This window comes from Gastrolobium bilobum, unplaced genomic scaffold (genome assembly GCF_033153095.1).
Source record: "Gastrolobium bilobum isolate Gb01-03AN ecotype WA unplaced genomic scaffold, APGP_CSIRO_Gbil_v1 utg3201, whole genome shotgun sequence".
Taxonomy (NCBI): Eukaryota; Viridiplantae; Streptophyta; class Magnoliopsida; order Fabales; family Fabaceae; genus Gastrolobium; species Gastrolobium bilobum.
This window is the reverse complement of record NW_026899181.1, coordinates 1,350-21,108: the sequence shown is the minus strand read 5'-3', so window position 1 is coordinate 21,108 and position 19,759 is coordinate 1,350.

Here is a 19,759-nt window from a genome sequence, read left to right as displayed (position 1 = left end):
GAGCATATATGATCTTTTAACATGTCCTAGTTTCTTTGAAAGAAGATGGTTGGGTACATATCCCTCCCCAGTGCCTTATAAGATCCTATATTAAATAAGCAGTGTCTGATTTCTAAAGCAGAGGGAGGCCGAGCAAGCATATTAGATCGATTACACAAGAACAGGCCACATGCTTCCCAAAGAGACCCATCTTTTGTTGATAACATCTTCCTGGAACAGATTATTAAAGAATGAGCATGATAACTCCCGAAGCCGTTGAGGATCATCTCCCCAACTATTAGTGCCACTTCTGCCTAGATTTATGAAACCATAGTCGTTCCTCTATATCAAGAACCATATTAAGCTCCTCTTGAAAATCTTCCTTTAACTGGCGTAAAAGCGCAGATTCATGTTGTAAAAGTTGAGCTGCAACCCCTTAAGCCTATTCAGCAACTTCGTCTTCTTAAGGAAGATGTTATCGTAGACCTTCTTATTCCACTGTCGCAAGGGTTGAAAGAGATCCCCCAACATTTGGTTAATTTGTAGGTCCTATTTTCATACTATTTCCATAATAAGCTAAGGAAATTATGAGTGGTTCAGACAATCTATCATAAACCAAAATGGTCTAAGCACCCAACTACTCGGCTGACTAGCAATACAAAGAAGCATTGGGTGATGATCAGAGCAGGTATATACCAGATTACTAACATCCATCCACTGAAATTCTAATCTTCAGGCTACATTACATACTCGATCAAGTTTTTTGTAAACACCAGGGAGGTTAGGCCATTTAGGTCTTTTTCACGTGTAGAAAACACAAGAGCTCGACAAGCCATCCAAACTCCAGCCCTCCAACCGAGCTTTAAATATGTAACATTTCGCAGGGTCCTGAGGGTTACCTCTCTTCTTCTCGAAAATACTTGCTATCTCATTAAAGTCCCTCGCCACTAACTAGGGCTCATCCGTTTTTCGTTGTTACAGATCCTCCCAAAGGGATTATAGAATGTGCTTCTTAGGACTAGCATAAACTGAAGTCAAATCATACTTTCGCATGTTGAACCATAGGTTATAAGGCTAAGGCATTGAAGTTTTGATGATAACAAATAACCAACTATCTCAACATGGATGAACAACATTAAAGGTAGTGCAACAAATCCCAAATGAAGTTATAAGATTAAAGAAAAATGCAAAATTGAAGGAAATACTCAAATTGACAAAGTCAACTACAAAGTCAACTACAAAGTCAAAGTTCTAAGCTATTCAAAGACTCTAAATACACAAAGCTTGAAGACAAGGGAAGACAAGACTCTAATTGACACTTTCTGTTTGTAATATTAGTTTTGAGTCTTAGAAATGTTGAGATTGAGTTTATTGAGCTATATTTCTTAAGGTTTGTATTTGAAAGTCATAAACTCATGCATTGATGAACACATATACTTGATTTATGCATACAAGCCTCATACACATGAAACACTGTTAAATTGATATTAAAACATTCAATCATGTCTTAGAAGTCATTAGAAATCATTTGGATCAAAAATGGCAAAAATAGGCTTGTTGTCATTGTTTATATCAAGATATTGCATTGTTCATATCGGGATATTGTACTGTTCGTATCCGGATATTGCACTATTCATATCTAAATATTAGCGCGACAAATATTCGGATATTGATCTGGAAACACGTGATTATTAAAATTGAGAAGTTCAACGACTATAAACGGTCATCTAACTCATTAGATTCATCTATAAACATGTTATAAGGGTTCCTAATCATGTTTTTATAGAGAAACACATCAAATTACCAAAATTCAAGAATTAAACCCTTGTTTGACTTATTTTTGCATATCTTGAGATAGAGGTCTATAATCTTAGTTTCTTCTTTTTTTTCTTTTAAAATCTTTTGTAATGGTGAATATAAAGAGGCTTCTCTATATCTGTTTGAACATGTTTTGTTGTTGTAATTTGATTGGACATAATTGGAGTGATCCTAAGGGGTTTACGTTGAGTGTGATCAAGGTTTGATCATTGATTTTGTAAAATTTCAATTGTAAATTAATTTTTCAAGTACCAGTTGGAAGCTTGATGATAGTGGAACGATCGACCTCATTTTGGATGTAGCTCTCGAGTGGTTAGAGAGTGAACTAGATAAATTTGATGTTTTCTCTTCCTTTCCCTTATCTTTTTTTATTACTGCTACTATATCTCTATTATTGGATGTTATTTGGTATGTTTTAAGTCTATTTTTGTGTTGGGGAAGGTTAGAATTTTGATATATCTCATTCTTGGTTGATTTCTTGAAAAAGGGTTTTGTTTTCTTAGTTTATTACATTATAAGTAACACACAATTCATCCCTCGCTTGTGTGATTGTTTAGTCATTCTTTTCTTTACAATTGACCTCAGAGCTTAGGTTCTCTACCATAGGTTTAACCACCTAGAGATAAATATCTATAGGAGTGACTTTCTCGAACAATGATTTCCCTTAAGAAGATAGTTCAACTAATAGGCCACCCTTTTTAATAGAAAAAATTATCCTTATTGAAAATGTAGGATGCAAATATTCTTAGAATCGGTAGAGTTTGGGGTTTAGAGTAGTATTGAAGAGGGTTATGAATTTTCTACCATTTTAGATGAAAATAACCATAGGGTTCCCAAGAAAGTTAAAGATTATAGTGACTTAGAGATTAAAAAAGGTCAATGGAATGCAAAAACTGAAAATCTCCTAACAAATGCTCTAAGGAGAATAAGAAAGGGTATTTTTATTTAATTGTATTTGTATAATGATTTTTATATATTAAAGTTTGAAGGTTAGTTTATGGGATTAACATTTCTCCAACAAGAGATAAATTTATCTTCTACATTACGAAAAAAATACAGGGCTTTTTAGTAAAATTTATGATACAAGAAAAAGTAAAATTTTCAAAATACCCTTTTTTTCCTAAACCCTAAAACTATGCAATTTTGCGGTTTCAGGAGATAATTTTATCTCTTGTGCTTAATTGTATTTACTTAATTTAAAAACGAATTTACTTTCAAAGAGTTTTCTAAATCAAAGATAATTTATTTATAATTAATCAAAAATTTTCTTTCTCCCCTCTATATTTGGGTCACATCTCACAAATTTTTGTTTATAATAAATGCATGCACTTTTAATCTTTTGATTTCAATTTCAAGTTAGTTTATTGTATTTATTTTAATTTTAATTTTATTTCTTTTTCTAGTACATAATTTTCTTTCTTTTAATTTTATGTTTTTTTTATATTCATTTGGTTTAATTTCAAGGCAAATATTAAAGTGACATGTCATAGAACATGAAACCCCTTTTAGAAGATGAGTTGTGATTCTGAACGACAACATGAATTGACCACTCATTTGTTCCATAGGCTTGGTTTCATTCTTTTCAATGGTTACATAAACTTTGTTTCTCATTTTTGCATTTGTTTGTCCTATTTTCTTAGGTTCAAAATTGTAATAGTTGCAGATTTGCCATATACATAATGGCATTTTTCAATCCCATCAAAATATTAGATTTTTTCAAATCTTCAAAATGTTTCTTTTACTTTTATTATGGGCTTGGTTCTCTTTTACTCTACAAACAAAAGAATTCATTGAGTCCGTAAACAAGAGAAAATTTTTGTTGATGTTATAGACTTAGTGTTACACCCACTAAATTTATCAGTGTTATTAAATCTGGATATATAAATATATATATATATATATGTGTGTGTGTGTGTGAACATATAAATTTAATTATATTCTTTATATTAAAAATGAGTTAAACAATGTTCACTAAATAAGCTTAAAAATTACTCAATCACACTTTTACAAGTTCATTAAACACAAATAAAAGACAATCCACGCTATTACTATGTCAAATTAAATTGCAATTCAGAATCTTCATAAGCATACCTCTCAATGACATTCAAAATGTCAAATATTGTGAACTCATATTTTTTAAATTCATCTACATTGAAATGACATGTCACATGCTCTTAATTTATTGTTTCGCAAATTGCTTCGGTATTGGAAGCTGAAATTTGAGGTCATTATAGAAGAGTATACTACTAGCAAATAAAATTATAAAAAAATTAAAATGAGTTCTACATTTTTTTATGACAAGATGAAACAATTTTGGTTTTTTTTCCTATAAAAATGCATGACCCAACTGGGTCACTAGTTTTGACTGATTTTGGCCGAGTTTTGATTGATTTGACCGGGTTCAATGCATGACTTGTCTGATACTTGACTTGAATCGGTCCGACGACTGGTTCGTCTGGTTCTGGATCGACACGGCGAGGTCGGGCTGGGTTTCATATCACTAAAATTTATAAAAGTATAATTTACCTAACTATATTGTTTTATCTATTTCTTTATTTTCAATATTAGAGTTTATATATATTTAATTTTGGTAAGAGGGTAAATACTTAAGTACTAAAATTTTACTCTAGTAACACTATAAAGGGTGAATATATAAAATATATATATATATATAAACAAAAATAGCGGTGCATATCATAGCGGAAAAAACAATTCTTATCCCTCAAAAAATAATAAAGATGTGTGATTAACCTTAAGTTTATCATGTTTTTAGAGCTAAATAATATAGGAAATACATGGTCAATTTCATGAGAACGTAAGTTTTGTAGTGAAAAAGCATGAAAGTTGAAATTTGAGCTAACATAATGTGATCTTGCTTGTTTTGAAGGTGAATTGACACAAAATAGTGCAAAAATGAAGTAAGGGGCGTAGATGAGAAGATGGAAGATCAAAAGAAGTCCAGTTGAAGCACTTCACAAGCAAGTTAAAGATTGGTGGAGCGCGCTTTAGCACCCTACATTGCGTTAATGAAGCAAAGATGGCCAAATTTCCTAGAAAAATGAGCTGAAACATTCTATAGCGCGTCAAAGCGCGCTCTGGTGAATAATTCTTCCCTTTGAAGAGCGCGCTAAAACGCGCTTCAGCATGCTAAAGTGTGCTAGTGTTCTGAAATTTTTCTTCGAAGAGCACGCTAAAGCGTGCCCAGGAAAAGAATTTAGGTTATTTAGCGTGCTAGTGAGCACTAAAGCGCGCTCTGCGATCCAGATCCATGCCCAAATTTTTAAATCACTTAGGGCACAAACCAATTGCCTATAAAAGGGGATTTTATGCACTAATAGTAGAGATTTTGATAATTTTGAAGAGAAAATCCTACTTTGGCGATAGAGAGTGTAACAGCCCGTTACGTACTGGTATTGTTAACATTAATTATGATATTAAGCGCAGTTACAATCAGTCACAACAATTCATTTATAAAAATATGAATAAACTTTTTCCGATTATTACGCGAGCATTTAAAACAATAAAACGCGTAATAATTAAAAGCTGTGACTATAACTGTTAACTCTTGCGGAATATTTATTTTATCTATTTTTACATCACATTTTACTTAGTATAAGTTACTAAGGGGTTCCCATAAACCAACTTAGCCAATTTCCAAACTTTACGTTTTTACCTATTCGCACATGGTTCACTCCTAATTGCCCTTGATGAAACTTCTTACACTTATCACAGCGAGGATTGGAATTTCTGTCACTAAACCCACTTCTCTGACCACCTCCTATCTTGAACTGCCCCTGGGGCTGCCTTACCTGCAACCCCCTACCTCTGTTGTTATTATGATGAAAGCCACCCCTATTATTATTATTACCTGGAGGACCAGATGTCCTCGAAGAACCAGCTTTTGGATAGCGATTGTAAACACTTTTAACCCGTTTACACTGAGTCACAAGATCTACAAAGTTTCTCACAGCAGTATTAGACATCCTCTTTGCAATTTTTTCATTCAAATCTCTCTGAAATTTGGCAGATAAAAACTCAGGAGTCAGTAGCACACCCCTATAATTTGCAATTTTACCAGATCATTGAACTTAGCCACATAGGCATCAACTGTCATGGTACCCTGTACCAATTTCTCAAACTCTCCCTGTTTAGCCTCCCGAACATCTCGGGGAAAATATTCTTCATGAAACAGTCTCTTAAACAATGCCCATGTAATCTCTTCCCCTTGAATAATGAAAGGTTGTGATGCAGTATACCACCACTCGTGTGCATCACCCTCGAGCATATAAGCAGAATATGACAACCTTTGCGGGTCCTGACACCCCATAACTTGAAATATTTTATCCATACCTCTCAACCATGTAGTCACTACCTTCGGGTCCCTTGACCCCTGAAATGATGGCGGTTTGTGTTTCCGGAAAGAAAGAAGTCTCTTCTCATTCGTAACAACATATACCTGCCTAGTAACCCCAGAAGACTGAGCAGCAACAGAAGGATCCACAGAAGGCTCTGGGATGTAAGTAGGATCAGTAGTGTGGTGACTAGCCTCGCCAGACTGACGACTAGCACCACTCCCCTCCTGCTGAGGAGTAACAGATGGCGTACGGGTAGCAGTCTCCGTAGCCGTGTGTGGAGGAGAATCATCCCTCCTGTTCCGAGCCCTGTCTGCCCTTATTTCAGTCATAAAGGCATGCATCATGTCCTGATTATTTTTCATCAGGGTCTCGGTCATATTTCTATTTGCAGCAGTCTCTTCCTGCAGAGCATTAAGAACTGCAGTAATAGAATCTGGTGCGACTAGATGACCTGCACCTCTAGCTCCACGGCGACCTCGTGCCCTGCTCATGATATATGTACATGTAACACAAAGGAATGAGCTGATCAGACCCACACTGAGGAATCACATATACATTAATCATAAATAGTTCACAGATAGCTATACAACACAAGATACAATATTACTTTATTAGAGTTCCCTTACAAAACTGCTCTGATACCATAAAATGTAATAGCCCGTTACGTACCGGTATTGTTAACATTAATTATGATATTAAGCGCAGTTACAATCACAGCAATTCATTTATAAAAATACGAATAAATTTTTTCCGATTATTACGCGAGCATTTAAAATAATAAAACGCGTAATAATTAAAAGCTGTGACTATAACTGTTAACTCTTGCGGAATATTTATTTTATCTATTTTTAAATCACACTTTACTTATTATAAGTTACTAAGGGGTTCCCATAAACCCACTTAGCCAATTTCCAAACTTTACGTTTTTACCTATTCGCACATGGTTCACTCCTAAATTTTCTGCGAACATACCGTTCGCAACCAAACCTTCTTCTTAGATTATATCTTTGTCTTACTTAATTCCCTTTTCAACAAGCTATCACACGCTCAATTCGGAGCTCATTTTCTCCGGTTATCGTCGTTTGAAGTTGGATAAGCAAAATAGCCAACCAACCTCAAAAACAGCTCTAAACCTCTCTCACTCCACGAATTACTGTACTCAATCCACTCATTCAATTGCTCTAAAAGTTTTACACCATAAACTAGACACCTCAATCTTCGATTTGATTTATCATATACTTAATTTGACTGAGAAACGAAGCGGGAATTAATTTCCCAAAACTGGACCAGAACTGCCACAGGTGCAATGGGCACATGAGCAGTCTGCGTTCCTCCAATTTTTCCAGGTCGAAGACCAACCCATATTTTTCCCAAATTTTGATACAAGGTAGAGGACATCTCAACCTTCAAAATGGCGTATGGTACGTCCCTATTGGACCTCTATGGAGGGAAATATGCTCTCCCGAAGTTCGCCTAAAATCTACCAATTCTACAGAAAATTCGCTAGAGTTTCCTTTGTTCTTCCAATAATCCCAAATTTGTACAAGATCATTTAAGCCTCAAAGGTACCTAATAATCACATGATAATACAGTAATAATCCAATGGGTGGCACACACAAGGACCAACAACGCCTTGGGGCACTTACAACCCAATCCAGTTTATAGTTATTAGACATATAGCTCATATTAATCATTCTTAAGTAGTTGCAACCACTAACATCTTTTTCATGCATATTTTCATCATACATATAATTATAACCTAAAATAGGCCTAAGGCCCTTCCATCATAAATAGACATGCATCAAATACGATTACAATATTGCTTTACAACTTACAACTCCAAATGAAACTTAATTACAATCTTCCAATATTACAACATAATACAAATGGTAAATAAACTACATGGCATGACCACTAGACTTAGGTAAAATGACATGAACAAGATGCTAATGAAGCTCCTACCAAAATACAAATGAGATGTTTATGCCCTAAGTCTAGCCTAGGCCACATGGCCAACAAAATGCAAAAAGCTAAAACTCCACTGAATCACTCTGCGGGCCTCTTGCCCGCTGCTCCCGCTCCACTGCTACCTCCTGAAATAAATGCCCCGAGACGGGGTGAGATATACGAATATATCTCACTAACCCAGAGGTTCTGGAGAAAACTCCGCCCAATGGTTCACTTCGATGCATATGAATAGAATACAACAACCAATTTTTAAAACGGGATATAGCAAGGGTTTTAGAGAAATGAGGAATACAAAGATACAAACTACGAAGATACGGGATGGTAACCCCAATTCCACGTATGCCCTGGGCATATATAAGCCTATGGGTATCATCCAAGGTGCGTTCAAAGAAACCACAACCATGATGCCCCAACCATCCAAAACGCCAAAGACATTCCTAGTGTGCTCCTACCCGGATCACACACCATGACCCACGGTCAACTGGAACTCCCTCCTGGAGACCTATCTAGTGGAAGTCCGAAACTGCCCGAAGGCTAATAAAATTTTCTACTGGCCAGAGACTCGGTACATAAGTACCCATTGTAATAATGCATGCATGCTCATGTGTTCTATACTACTCATACACACTTCCTACCTGTAACACCCCAAATTCTAACAATTTATAATAGCATAAATAAATTCAATAATTTTATAAATAACAGCAGAAGTTCAAAATAATCGAATTTGGGAAGTGTTACCGCCGCACCTGTACAGGGACAAGTGCAAGGCTAACTCTATTACATTAAAATAAGACCAAAAAATAAAGTTTAAATAAAGAAAATATGTCTTATGCATTTATTTAAATCTCATAAATTTCTAAACTTAGAAACTAGCTGAAATATCCGAGTCGTGATCCTCACTGTCCACAGTTAGCCCCATCCTTTGCAACATGCTTCACTGAAAATCTGCTCCCTCGCAGCCGCAGGATCATTGCAGTCAAACAAACACAAAAGTCAGCAAAGCTGGTAATCCTAATCAAAATACAATTAATGTAATTAATAACAAATTAAATCAAATATCAAATAGTGTTCAAATCAATTCCACATTAATCAAATCAAATATCAATATAATAATCAAAATTCCATTATATAATATTTATCGTTATTAAGTTCATTTAATGTATTTGGTAATTATCAACTTACATGTTTAGCACAACATTAATCATAATATGATAATATTCACAACTCAATGACATTCTTCATAATCAAATCAAATAACAAATTTCATTAATAATAATGTTTAAGTTCATTATATTTAGTGGGAAGAGAACCATGGTAGACCCGGGAAACCCTGCCAGTCTACCCTGTGACCCGGGAACCCCTGCCAGTCACAAACAAATCACATTGGCCATAATCAATTCACATCTTCTTAGTGTGCACACCTCTTCCCAAAGTTGCTACTAGTATCCCGGGAAATCCTGCCAGACACTACTTTGGGAAGAACGGATACAATCTTTTTCACATCAGTTTCACATCGGAGGCATAAAGCCCAAAAGTTGTGTTCATCACCTTGGGAGGTACCATCCCAAAGCTATCTTCCCACCGTTAATTTATTACAAACACACACAATCAGGAAAGATTCAATCATAATTATTTATTCTTTAAGTATTATCATCTCTAAATGAGCTACTCAAGGGCATTATAATTTTCCAAAGTATCATAATTCAAACAACTATTATCATAAATTTTTGAATTTATATAACAATTCAATTCTTCAACATTCATCACAGTAAAATCCAAATCCGATCATCATAATAACTTTCCAATTTATTCAAGGATATGATAATTCAAATCTTCAACAGTCATCACAGTAAAATCCAAATCCGATCATCATCATAACTTTCCAATTTATTCAAGGATATGATAATTCAAATCTTCAACATTCATCACAGTAAAATCCAAATCTGATCCTCATCATAACTTTCCAATTTATTCAAGGATATAATAATTCAAATCTTCAACTTTCATCATAGAAAAATCCAAATCCAATCATCGTCATTCAAATAATCTCATCACATCAATTATCATAGTTATTAATAATATAAATATTTAAATTCAATCATTAAAACACATATTTGGAAAGTTTTTCTTAAAGAGTAGTATAATTCCATAATTTTCATAATTATTCAATAAGATCCATATATTGCACATGAATTAAATCTTATATCATACGTTGCACATAATCATAATTTCTGAAATAATAAAAATTTTCCAAAAATATTCTAATTATCATATGTAGTAATTTAAATTTAAAAAAAACAAATACCTACATATATAGAAATGTTCATACCAAACTATTAAGAACATCTACGGATTACATATAAGGATTATGCCCAAATTTCATATAATAGAGATAACCTAAACACCTAGGGATTAGGATTACATCCAAGTTTTATATAAAAGAAATAACCTACGAATAGGATTACATATACCAAAATTCATATCAATATAATCTATGACTCTCTAGGGATTAGGATTACATATATCGAACATATAACTACCTAAAGATTAGGACACTTCCAATAAAATTTCATACACAACAAATCTACAACCACCTAGAGATTAAGATTACATATATCAAAATTCATATCAATATAACCTATGACTCTCTAGGGATTAGGATTACCTGGTCTCCGTTTTCGCTAACTTCTAGAAGAAAAGAGTAATTTGGGGCAGAGAACCGGTTGGTAACCAGAAGAATATAAAATAAATTAAACTAAGTTTTTTTAACTAAGAAGAGAGAATAGTAGAGGAGAAATGTTGAAGAGTGAATTGGTTTGGTTAGGCTAGACCTCTATTTATAGTTGAAGTTTTGGGCTCAGATATGGGTTTCGTGCATTTATTTCCTTTTTCTTTATTGATGTATCTGGCTCAGATATTGGCTTCATACACTATTTTATTATTAATTTCTTATGGCTCAGATTACAGCTAACTTATTTGCTAACTCAAGGCTGACTCATTATTGACTCATCATATCTAATCAAATTACCAATCAACATTACCAATCAAACATTACCAATCGAACATTATCAATCAATTAATAATCCAATTAATTATAATTTATCATCTAATAGATATATATATATATATATAATTATATATTATCACATAAATCAAATAATATTACTATTATTATCTTACCTTTTATTATTTTAACTATTATTAACTCATTAATTAAAAATATTAAATACCAATATTATTAATTACAAAAATACTAAATATCATTATTATCCAAAAATATTTATTATTATAATATTATTATTATTATTTTATTAAAAGAAAATATGGGGTATTACACTACCCTTGCCATCAACTGGCAAGGTGGAACAGAATAAGGGAACAAGCCCCAGTACCAAGAGGTTACCTTAAATATTGTTTTCATAAGCTCCGCAGCAGCTTATCCCTCAACTTGGTACACAACAGAATGCCTATACAGAGGACATTACCAATCACTCATAGTTCAAACAATACATGTTAATTTGCAATTATACATGCATTGAACCAATTACTTACCTCAATCCACTTGGTCCAGGACCTAGGGCAACTCCCAGATTCAAGGTTCAGGATCCAAGTCAACGTACGGCAACCTAAACAATCACGTACATCCATCAGTACGCGTCAAATAGCATCAAAGCGCAAAATCACGAAATCACCTCACCCACACTTGGTAGGTTCGGCCATCCTAGGCTTATTTTCAAATTTATTTTCCTAAATTTTCTTTCTCATTTTATTACGCCTCAATAGGTTGCCAAGAGGCCAGTTCAAGTGCCGTTTCGCCATTTTCGCGTCGAATTACATCAGAACGCGAAAACCGCAAAATTCCTCCCCACCCCCTTGGTGGTTCGGCCAAACATGTGTTAATTGGAGATTTATTTTTCTAAATTTTATTTCTCATTTTATAACGCTTCCTTAGGTTGCTTAGAGACTAGTTCAATCGTCGTTTTTCTGTTTTACGACATTTACGCATCGTTTTGCGAAATATTTCACTCTCGGTTCTTTATGCCAACTAAGCCACTTATTATTTTTGCATTGATTCTTCCACTTGCCAACCACTACACAACCCATCTAATTACCTTTTTAACATATAATTCATCACTCAAACAATTTCCAACAACATCCATTCCATAATTTTCCTTTAAAGGCCAAGTTGCAACCTATGGCAATTCGAGGATTTCCATTCACTTTTAATCACTTCACACCTCACACAACCACATTATATCATCATATAATCATACCACAATTCATCAAACAATGCCTCAACACAAAATTTCAAAGTCCCAAAATCATGACCTCAATCCCACTAAGTTAAAAATCATCACATTTCACCTAAAATTTTCATTGCATTTCTAGCATTAATACTTCATTCTAAGGCATTATCATCTAATAGACATTTTTTCATTTGAGCTCTCTAACACAACACATCATAAAATCCCTCTTTAGGGTTCATAAACACAATTCACAAATCAACCATTGAAATGTTGAAATAACTCACCCAAATGCAAGGCAAATGACTCCTCCTAAGTATACTCCACCATTGGAGCATTTGAAAACACCATGGTCACTCTTTTTCCCAAGCAAACCGCGGCCTAAAATGGGGAGGATCTCAAAATCCACTCACTTTCAAGGTTAAACAAGGCCACCAATGGCTTTAGAAGGTGATTTCCTATGGAATTCAAGTCAAAGTTTGTTGATTTTGGTTGAGTTTTGTGTGAGTTGTGATCAAAGAAAGATTTGCACAAAAATGAAGGGGGAGGGGGCTGTTGCGCGGCTGAAGGGAGAGAGAGGGGAGTGGGAAGATGATGAATAGTGATAGGATGCTTTTCAAAAAAAAAAAAAAAAATAGTGATAGGATGAGGTGGACTTAAGTGATTTTAAGTGGGGTGGGTTCCACGCCACCTCACGCGATTCAAAACGCGTCAAAACTCTCACTAAACGTCCGTAAATTCAAAGCCTATTTAGAAACTCTAATTTTTAACATTAACTATTCCATTTTAATTAGGCTTGATCAGATGAATTCAGAGTCCTCCATTCGTTCGGAGAAAACACTGTTTTAAGCTATTACGCGCGCCGTTGGCACGCTTCCCCAAAATGACTTACTTTCATCAAATTTTATCAACAATCATATTTCCTAACTCAATAGAACATTTATGACTCATATTTGAAACCTAGAGCTCAAAATTCAACTGGCACGTTTTACAGTGCAATCGTAACGCGATATTTTTACCCGCGAAAAACACTATTCACTGATTTTTCTGAAACTTGCCTATCCACTCAATTTTTCGTTCTGAACCCATTTCCAGGGTTATTTTTACCATCTGAGACCTTCTACTCCATTTTATCTTCCTAGGGTTGCGTGTTGGCTAATTACCGTTTTGCCCTTTCTTTGTATTTTGGCCTAATCTTTAGGATTTTCACTGAATCTTCACTTAATTACACACTTAATGGCTTAAATACTTAATTTAAAATTGTGAGGTGTTATAGAGAGCGTGCCTTTCATGCTTTGGAGAATTTTGGAGCGAGTTGAATTAACGAATGTTCTAGGAACTCTAAAAATTCACAAAGTCATCACACCAATGGAGTTTGTGGATTCTTTGTTGTTTTCATGTGTTTTTGAATTCTCTATGCTAGGCTAGATTCCATGTAGTTAGGGATAGATAGAACCCAATAAGTTTTTATGTTTATAAATTAAACTGTCTCTGAAATTGTCTCTTTTTATATTTGATTGAATTTATCTATTTTTAATGATTTCTATAAGTTTGATCCTTGTTGAATGATATAGGGTAATTGCATGACAATAGGGATATTGGTGTATGTACTTAGAATTGATAAATTCACCATAATCCTTGTGATCTAAGGATAGACGTAGGGTAATTGTGCAATTTTTAAATTCTTGATCTTAATGCATGTTTTCTTTCAAGATCTCATAGAATTAAGGTAACAAGGTATTGAGCCTTAATTAATTTAAAAAGAATTGATTGACAATATATCAAGAGCGATTTCTTAACTGTTTAATTCATAACATAAAGAGAAAATTGAGGGAAATTGAAACCTTAACTACATTTTCTTTGATTATCAAAACCACTTTTACTTAATTGCTTGCTTTTAAGTCTGGATTCTTATGTTTTTAATCAATTCTAGTTTTAATACAAAATTCTCATAATCGTTTGTCCAAATAAAGTGTGAATAGTGAACTAGTGTTTGAAATCTGATCCTCGTGGGAATTATAACAGCTCACAATTCTAAATCAAATATTATAATATTAAATGAGAATTAAAGGGAAGGATTAGTGAAAATCCTGAAAATCAGGCCAAAATACAAAGAAAATGCAAAACGGTAATTAGCCAACACGCAACCCTAGGTAGATAAAATATGAAAAATGAAAAGAAATAAATGTATAGATTTATGTTTACCCTTTATCCCTTATTATAGGGATCGCATAATATTAATCTCATGACCAAAAGAATTAAGCTAACACAAAAAATGTGATAGGAATAGTGGCGGACCCCCGAAGATTTTTTTTAAGAAAAATTTAAATGTATTAAAAAAAATATAAACAAGAAAAGAAAAGAAAACTTTAACTTAACATAAAAAAATAATAATCAAGAGTCAACTAAGTTGCATTATATCTTGAAAATATTGCATTATATCTTCATCATCAATCTTATCAAATATATCACGTTCAACATAAATTAGCATGCATGCGTTAAACCAATCATCACTTATCCAATTGCGCAACTTATCCTTAACAAAAGTCATTGCAGAAAAAACTTGCTCAACACTAGCAGTTGCTACCGGTAGTACGAGTGCCAACTTTATCAACAAATAGCAGTTTAATATAAGTTTAATCGTAATAAAATAGTGTTTATTTATATATATGCTTATTAGGATATTTACCTAACACATCGTACGATTTCTCCTCCACTTAAACCAAAAAAAAAAAAAATCTCAAGTTTTGTGTCTGCATGTGCAGACACAGTCACCAATGTTCGTCCGCCATTGGATAGGAATGCACCCATTATGTGGGTGTACAATATAAGAGGCCACAAAGGATTGCACTCTCATGGATACCGTTTCGCATAAGTAGTAAAGTAGTAAGAAAGATCGTCTCCTCAGGGATTGAAAACCAAGTACTAAAATAATCAGTCACTTTAAGTTGAAAAACTTGATCTCTTGTTGGGAAAATTAAATTGAACCTTAGTAACCATAAAAGTAAAGACTTATTTTTGAGTTTTTGTATTTTCAAGAATGAAAAGAAGAATAATAATGGAGTTGGTTTTGAAAATATGAGAAAGAATTGCAGTTAGGGAACACTCTCCCTATGATCCCCACTTATTACTTTGGATTGATACAAAATACTTATTTATATAATTTCTCAGATAATTATGATCTCAATATATTAATAATTAAATCCCAATCCCTTGGTAACTTAACCCTTTAACCTCACTTAGAATCCTAATCCCTTAGTAACCCCTCATGAGAATTAAGCAATGAACACAATAATTCCAACATCTGCAATTAAATAGACATCTATCCCTAGTATGCATAACAATAGTTATCTTATCTCCTTTCGAGATCAGAAACCCCAATATCCCTATTTAAGGTTCTAACCCTCAAACTATTTTCAACTATCAAATTGATCAAGTTTAATAAAGAAAATATCAAATACGCACAAGATAAGATAAAGAAATTTATATAAACGAGTAAAATAATTTAAATCAATCCGTCATAACAAGGGTTCACATAGGGTTGTGACCCTAACTACAATAAAAGAACTTAGCCAGACATAGTCATATCCGACATAAACAAATATTCAAAAGAAAGCATAAAAACTATAATTACTAGAAAGAATGGAGAAGAATTCTTGATCTTCAGTCCTCTACTGCTTGCTCCGAGTTGTGAATTGGTTACTTTGTTGTGCTCCCAATCTCCTTATTTATAACCACCGGCATTGAGCCCATCCAAGAGTTTGTATTTGATTTAAACTTTGTTTCCTTTTTTTCATGTAACAACCTTGGAGATTTGATTGATAAATTAGAATTTCAAATCTTGATTCAATCTTACCACAAATCATCTAATCTTATCTCTAATTTGGATAGAGATCTCATTGCTGAATCAAAAACTTGATTTTTAAATCTTTTTCTTTTCCAAAATTGCCCCGTTGCAAAACACGGGGTCTGAGAATTCGCAAACTGACGCTCTCAGCGTCAAATTCACGCTTCAAGCGTGAACGCTTCTGTCTGAAAAATTTCTTCCACGCTGCCAGCGTGAGATCCACGCTTTGAGCGTGGATTTTGATTTTGCAAAATCCTCGTTTTGCTCCAGTTTGTTTGCTTTTTCCTACAAAATTAGCATAAAATCAGTATTCAATCCTTGATTAAGATTTTGACAAATTAACAGTGATTCTTGCTCTTTTTCTCAAGATTTCATCAACATTCTTTCTCTTTTTGGCTCAGATTTCCTTATATGCTAGGCGCATATCAAACAATTCCCAGATTAGGACGTTGCTGTCCTCAGCAATGTAATATATTCAAGTTATCAGCAAAGAATAATTCAGTGAAAACATGGAACACAACATCTTAAGAATTCAGACTGCTATGCATGTATAACTCTTTGTTAAAAACTCCCAACAATGCTTTTCAGTTATGTCGAGAATTAAAACTCCAGCATGAATATTCCTCATCAGTTATGAATATACTCTCATTACGCTCAGTGTTTGAGGGTTTCACACTTATTCCATCAGTGTAGCAGTAATTCTATAGGCTTGAACTTATTCTTAATTCCTAAGAATGAGGAATCCATTTGTCATGCACAGACTGATCAAAAGGTCTTTGATAGGTTGTAACTTGGCCTGGTTTGGGGGTGAGAATTATTTGGTCGGAGGCTTTATTGGAAAGATTGAAATACTGATTTTAACAATACTTCCTTCTCTTCTTCATTATGCCTCATTTTACAAACTTGGGATTCTTTTCCTTTCCTTGTTTGCAGATGTTTTCTTTCTTTTCTCTTTTTAGCTGCAATCCTTCTTCTTTTCCTTGTTCAACTACTTAATTTTTCCTTTTGAGAAGTACTTTGATTTTTCTTCTTTTGTTCAACGTTCAATCTCTCAAGGTGTGTCAAGAGGAACAAGATTAAGTAATTTTTATCAGGTTGAAATGAACTGGTTTAAGGCTCAAAGGGGCTTAACAATGGAAATTCTTATGGGTAGGCTATTTGGCTCTAAGTTAATAAGAATAAAAATGCCCTTATCATTTTAGTTATGCATGACAAGCCAAAGAAACAGTTCAAGTTCTAGAATCTACTACAGTGAGGCCTCTCTGAAATAAAATTCTGTTTAGGCTCAAATCCTCACAGTTAAAATCCAAACTAGAATCTCAATTCATTGTTTCACATCAAGCATTATCAAACATTTTAGCAAAACAGTTATAAAAACGAGCAGTCATCATTCTCAGATTAAAACAAGTAATTGCTCACAGTTATAATGCTTCATCCAACTCAATCTAATTACTTACTGAGTAAGCTCAGAACATTCTGGAACTGCTTGTTTTAGGAATAATCTATTTTTTTTTTTTTCTGAAAATAAAGATTGAATCTAACTCAAAACAGCAAATAAAATAAAAATAAAAATTGAAGGTTAAAATATCTCCCCTTTTTAGAAAATTTTCTGTTTAGACCGTTCTTTCCGTGGTGTAGTTCTTAACAGGTCTCGCATACAACATGCCATGCGACAATTCCCAGATTAGAATGTTGCTGTCCTCAGCAACAACTATACTAGTCGGAAAGTAATGAAGTGCATAATCATCAGCAGTCCTCCATAGCAGCATCATCATCCTCATCATTAGCAACAACATCATCCGGAACGGCCTGTGATGCTGCCTCTGCTGGAGATGGAGGTGGTTGAAACTGTGGTCTGAAACTCACAGTGTCAATCCCGCGATCACTGCATAGCCTCTCCATCATCTCCCTAAGGTACCTCTGCTCGATCCTCATCTCTTGTATCTGAACCATAAGGGAATCTGCAGGAGGTGCAGCTACGGGCTCTGCATCATGCTCAGGTGCAGGTGGTGATGTTGGAGGTGCTCCACCTGCTGCACGGGCTGCCTTCCAAAGAGCATTCCGACTAGATTCTACGCTCATAGTAGCAAAATTTGTCTGTGTGAGGTCTGTTTTAACCTGCACATCATGGGGCTCATCATCAGGAATCTCCACTCCAGCCGCTTGACAGAGCTTCTGTATCAGAGAACTGTGAGCAAGGTGGATCTCAGCCTTCTTCTGAGTGATGATGTATACTATTCTGTCAGACAAAGTATCAGCAATATGGAGATTTTCTGTACCCATAAGGGTATATAACAGCACTGCTCTCTCAACATTGACATCACTTAAATTAGTAGATGCAATGATTGTGGAATTGATGAAAGTGTGCCAGAACATTGCTTCTGGATTTAGATCCTCCCTTTTTAACTTTTCTGGCACGTGTGGCTGCCCACCCTTTGATTTCCACTTAGAATGAGGATGAGTGATAGCAGCTCGGACTCTCTCTGCAATTTCAGGCATGTCTTCCCAGTACAAATCTTTTTCAGCCGTAGGTTGCAATCTATTAAATGTCCGTATAGAGTGGCATGGCTTGCTACGGTCATATGTGGTCCCCAGGAATTGCTCTATTGCGTCAGAGGAGAAAGAGATCTCATGTCCTCTCACCCAGCTCTTCCTAGTTTCATCCACTGTCTCTTGGTCAACATTGGCACAAAATTCTTTCAGAATTGTGCTGGAGCTTGGTGCAGCAAATCCCACTAACTTCCCCCATTTTCTCCTCTTCACTGTTCGTTTGACTGGGCAATCATCATTTAGGAAGGAACTGATTCGCCTTTCTGGTATGATTTTCTTGGGGCCAAACCATTTGTAAAACCTGTCTTGAGCCTCATGTGATAAGAACCTGGTACTATCAAAAACAGATGAAGAAGAGGTCCGAGCCCTTTTTGTGCCAGCAGCACGACTTGCTCCAGTTTTCTTGCCAGAACTAGTTCCTTTTGTGGTGATCTGCTTGCCTTTCTTTCCCTGCACTCAGAAAAATAACACAAAAACAGGGAAACTCATGCATGTCAAGATTTAACAATGAAAACCAGTCATGAAATTCCCAGAATTATTTTTCACAATGGTTCTTTTGGTATCTTTGATCATCAGAATACTTATTCAAAATAGAAGTGCACTGGATCAATAGAGTATGCTAAAAAAATATTACATGCTTACACAGAATATCATAAGCATGGCCTGTAATTTGAACATTTGAATTCCAATGATCATCAATCAGACTTAAAGCATTGCTGACATGAATATTTTCAAACTACTGAAATAATCTAATAAAACCCAATTTAGCATTTAATGCACTCATGATTAGGCCAACTCAGATAAAAAAATGTGATGCTCCCAATTTCAGATTTGTCTTGGCAATGAAAACAACACAAGTACTATGTAATATGCTCAATATGAAAGGCATACACTGATAATAAGAAACTGTAACAATCACTCAATCGAATGCATGGCAGACATTTGTCTAAGCAAATTTTTCACACAAAAATCACCATGACAATCGATTACCGGTGGCA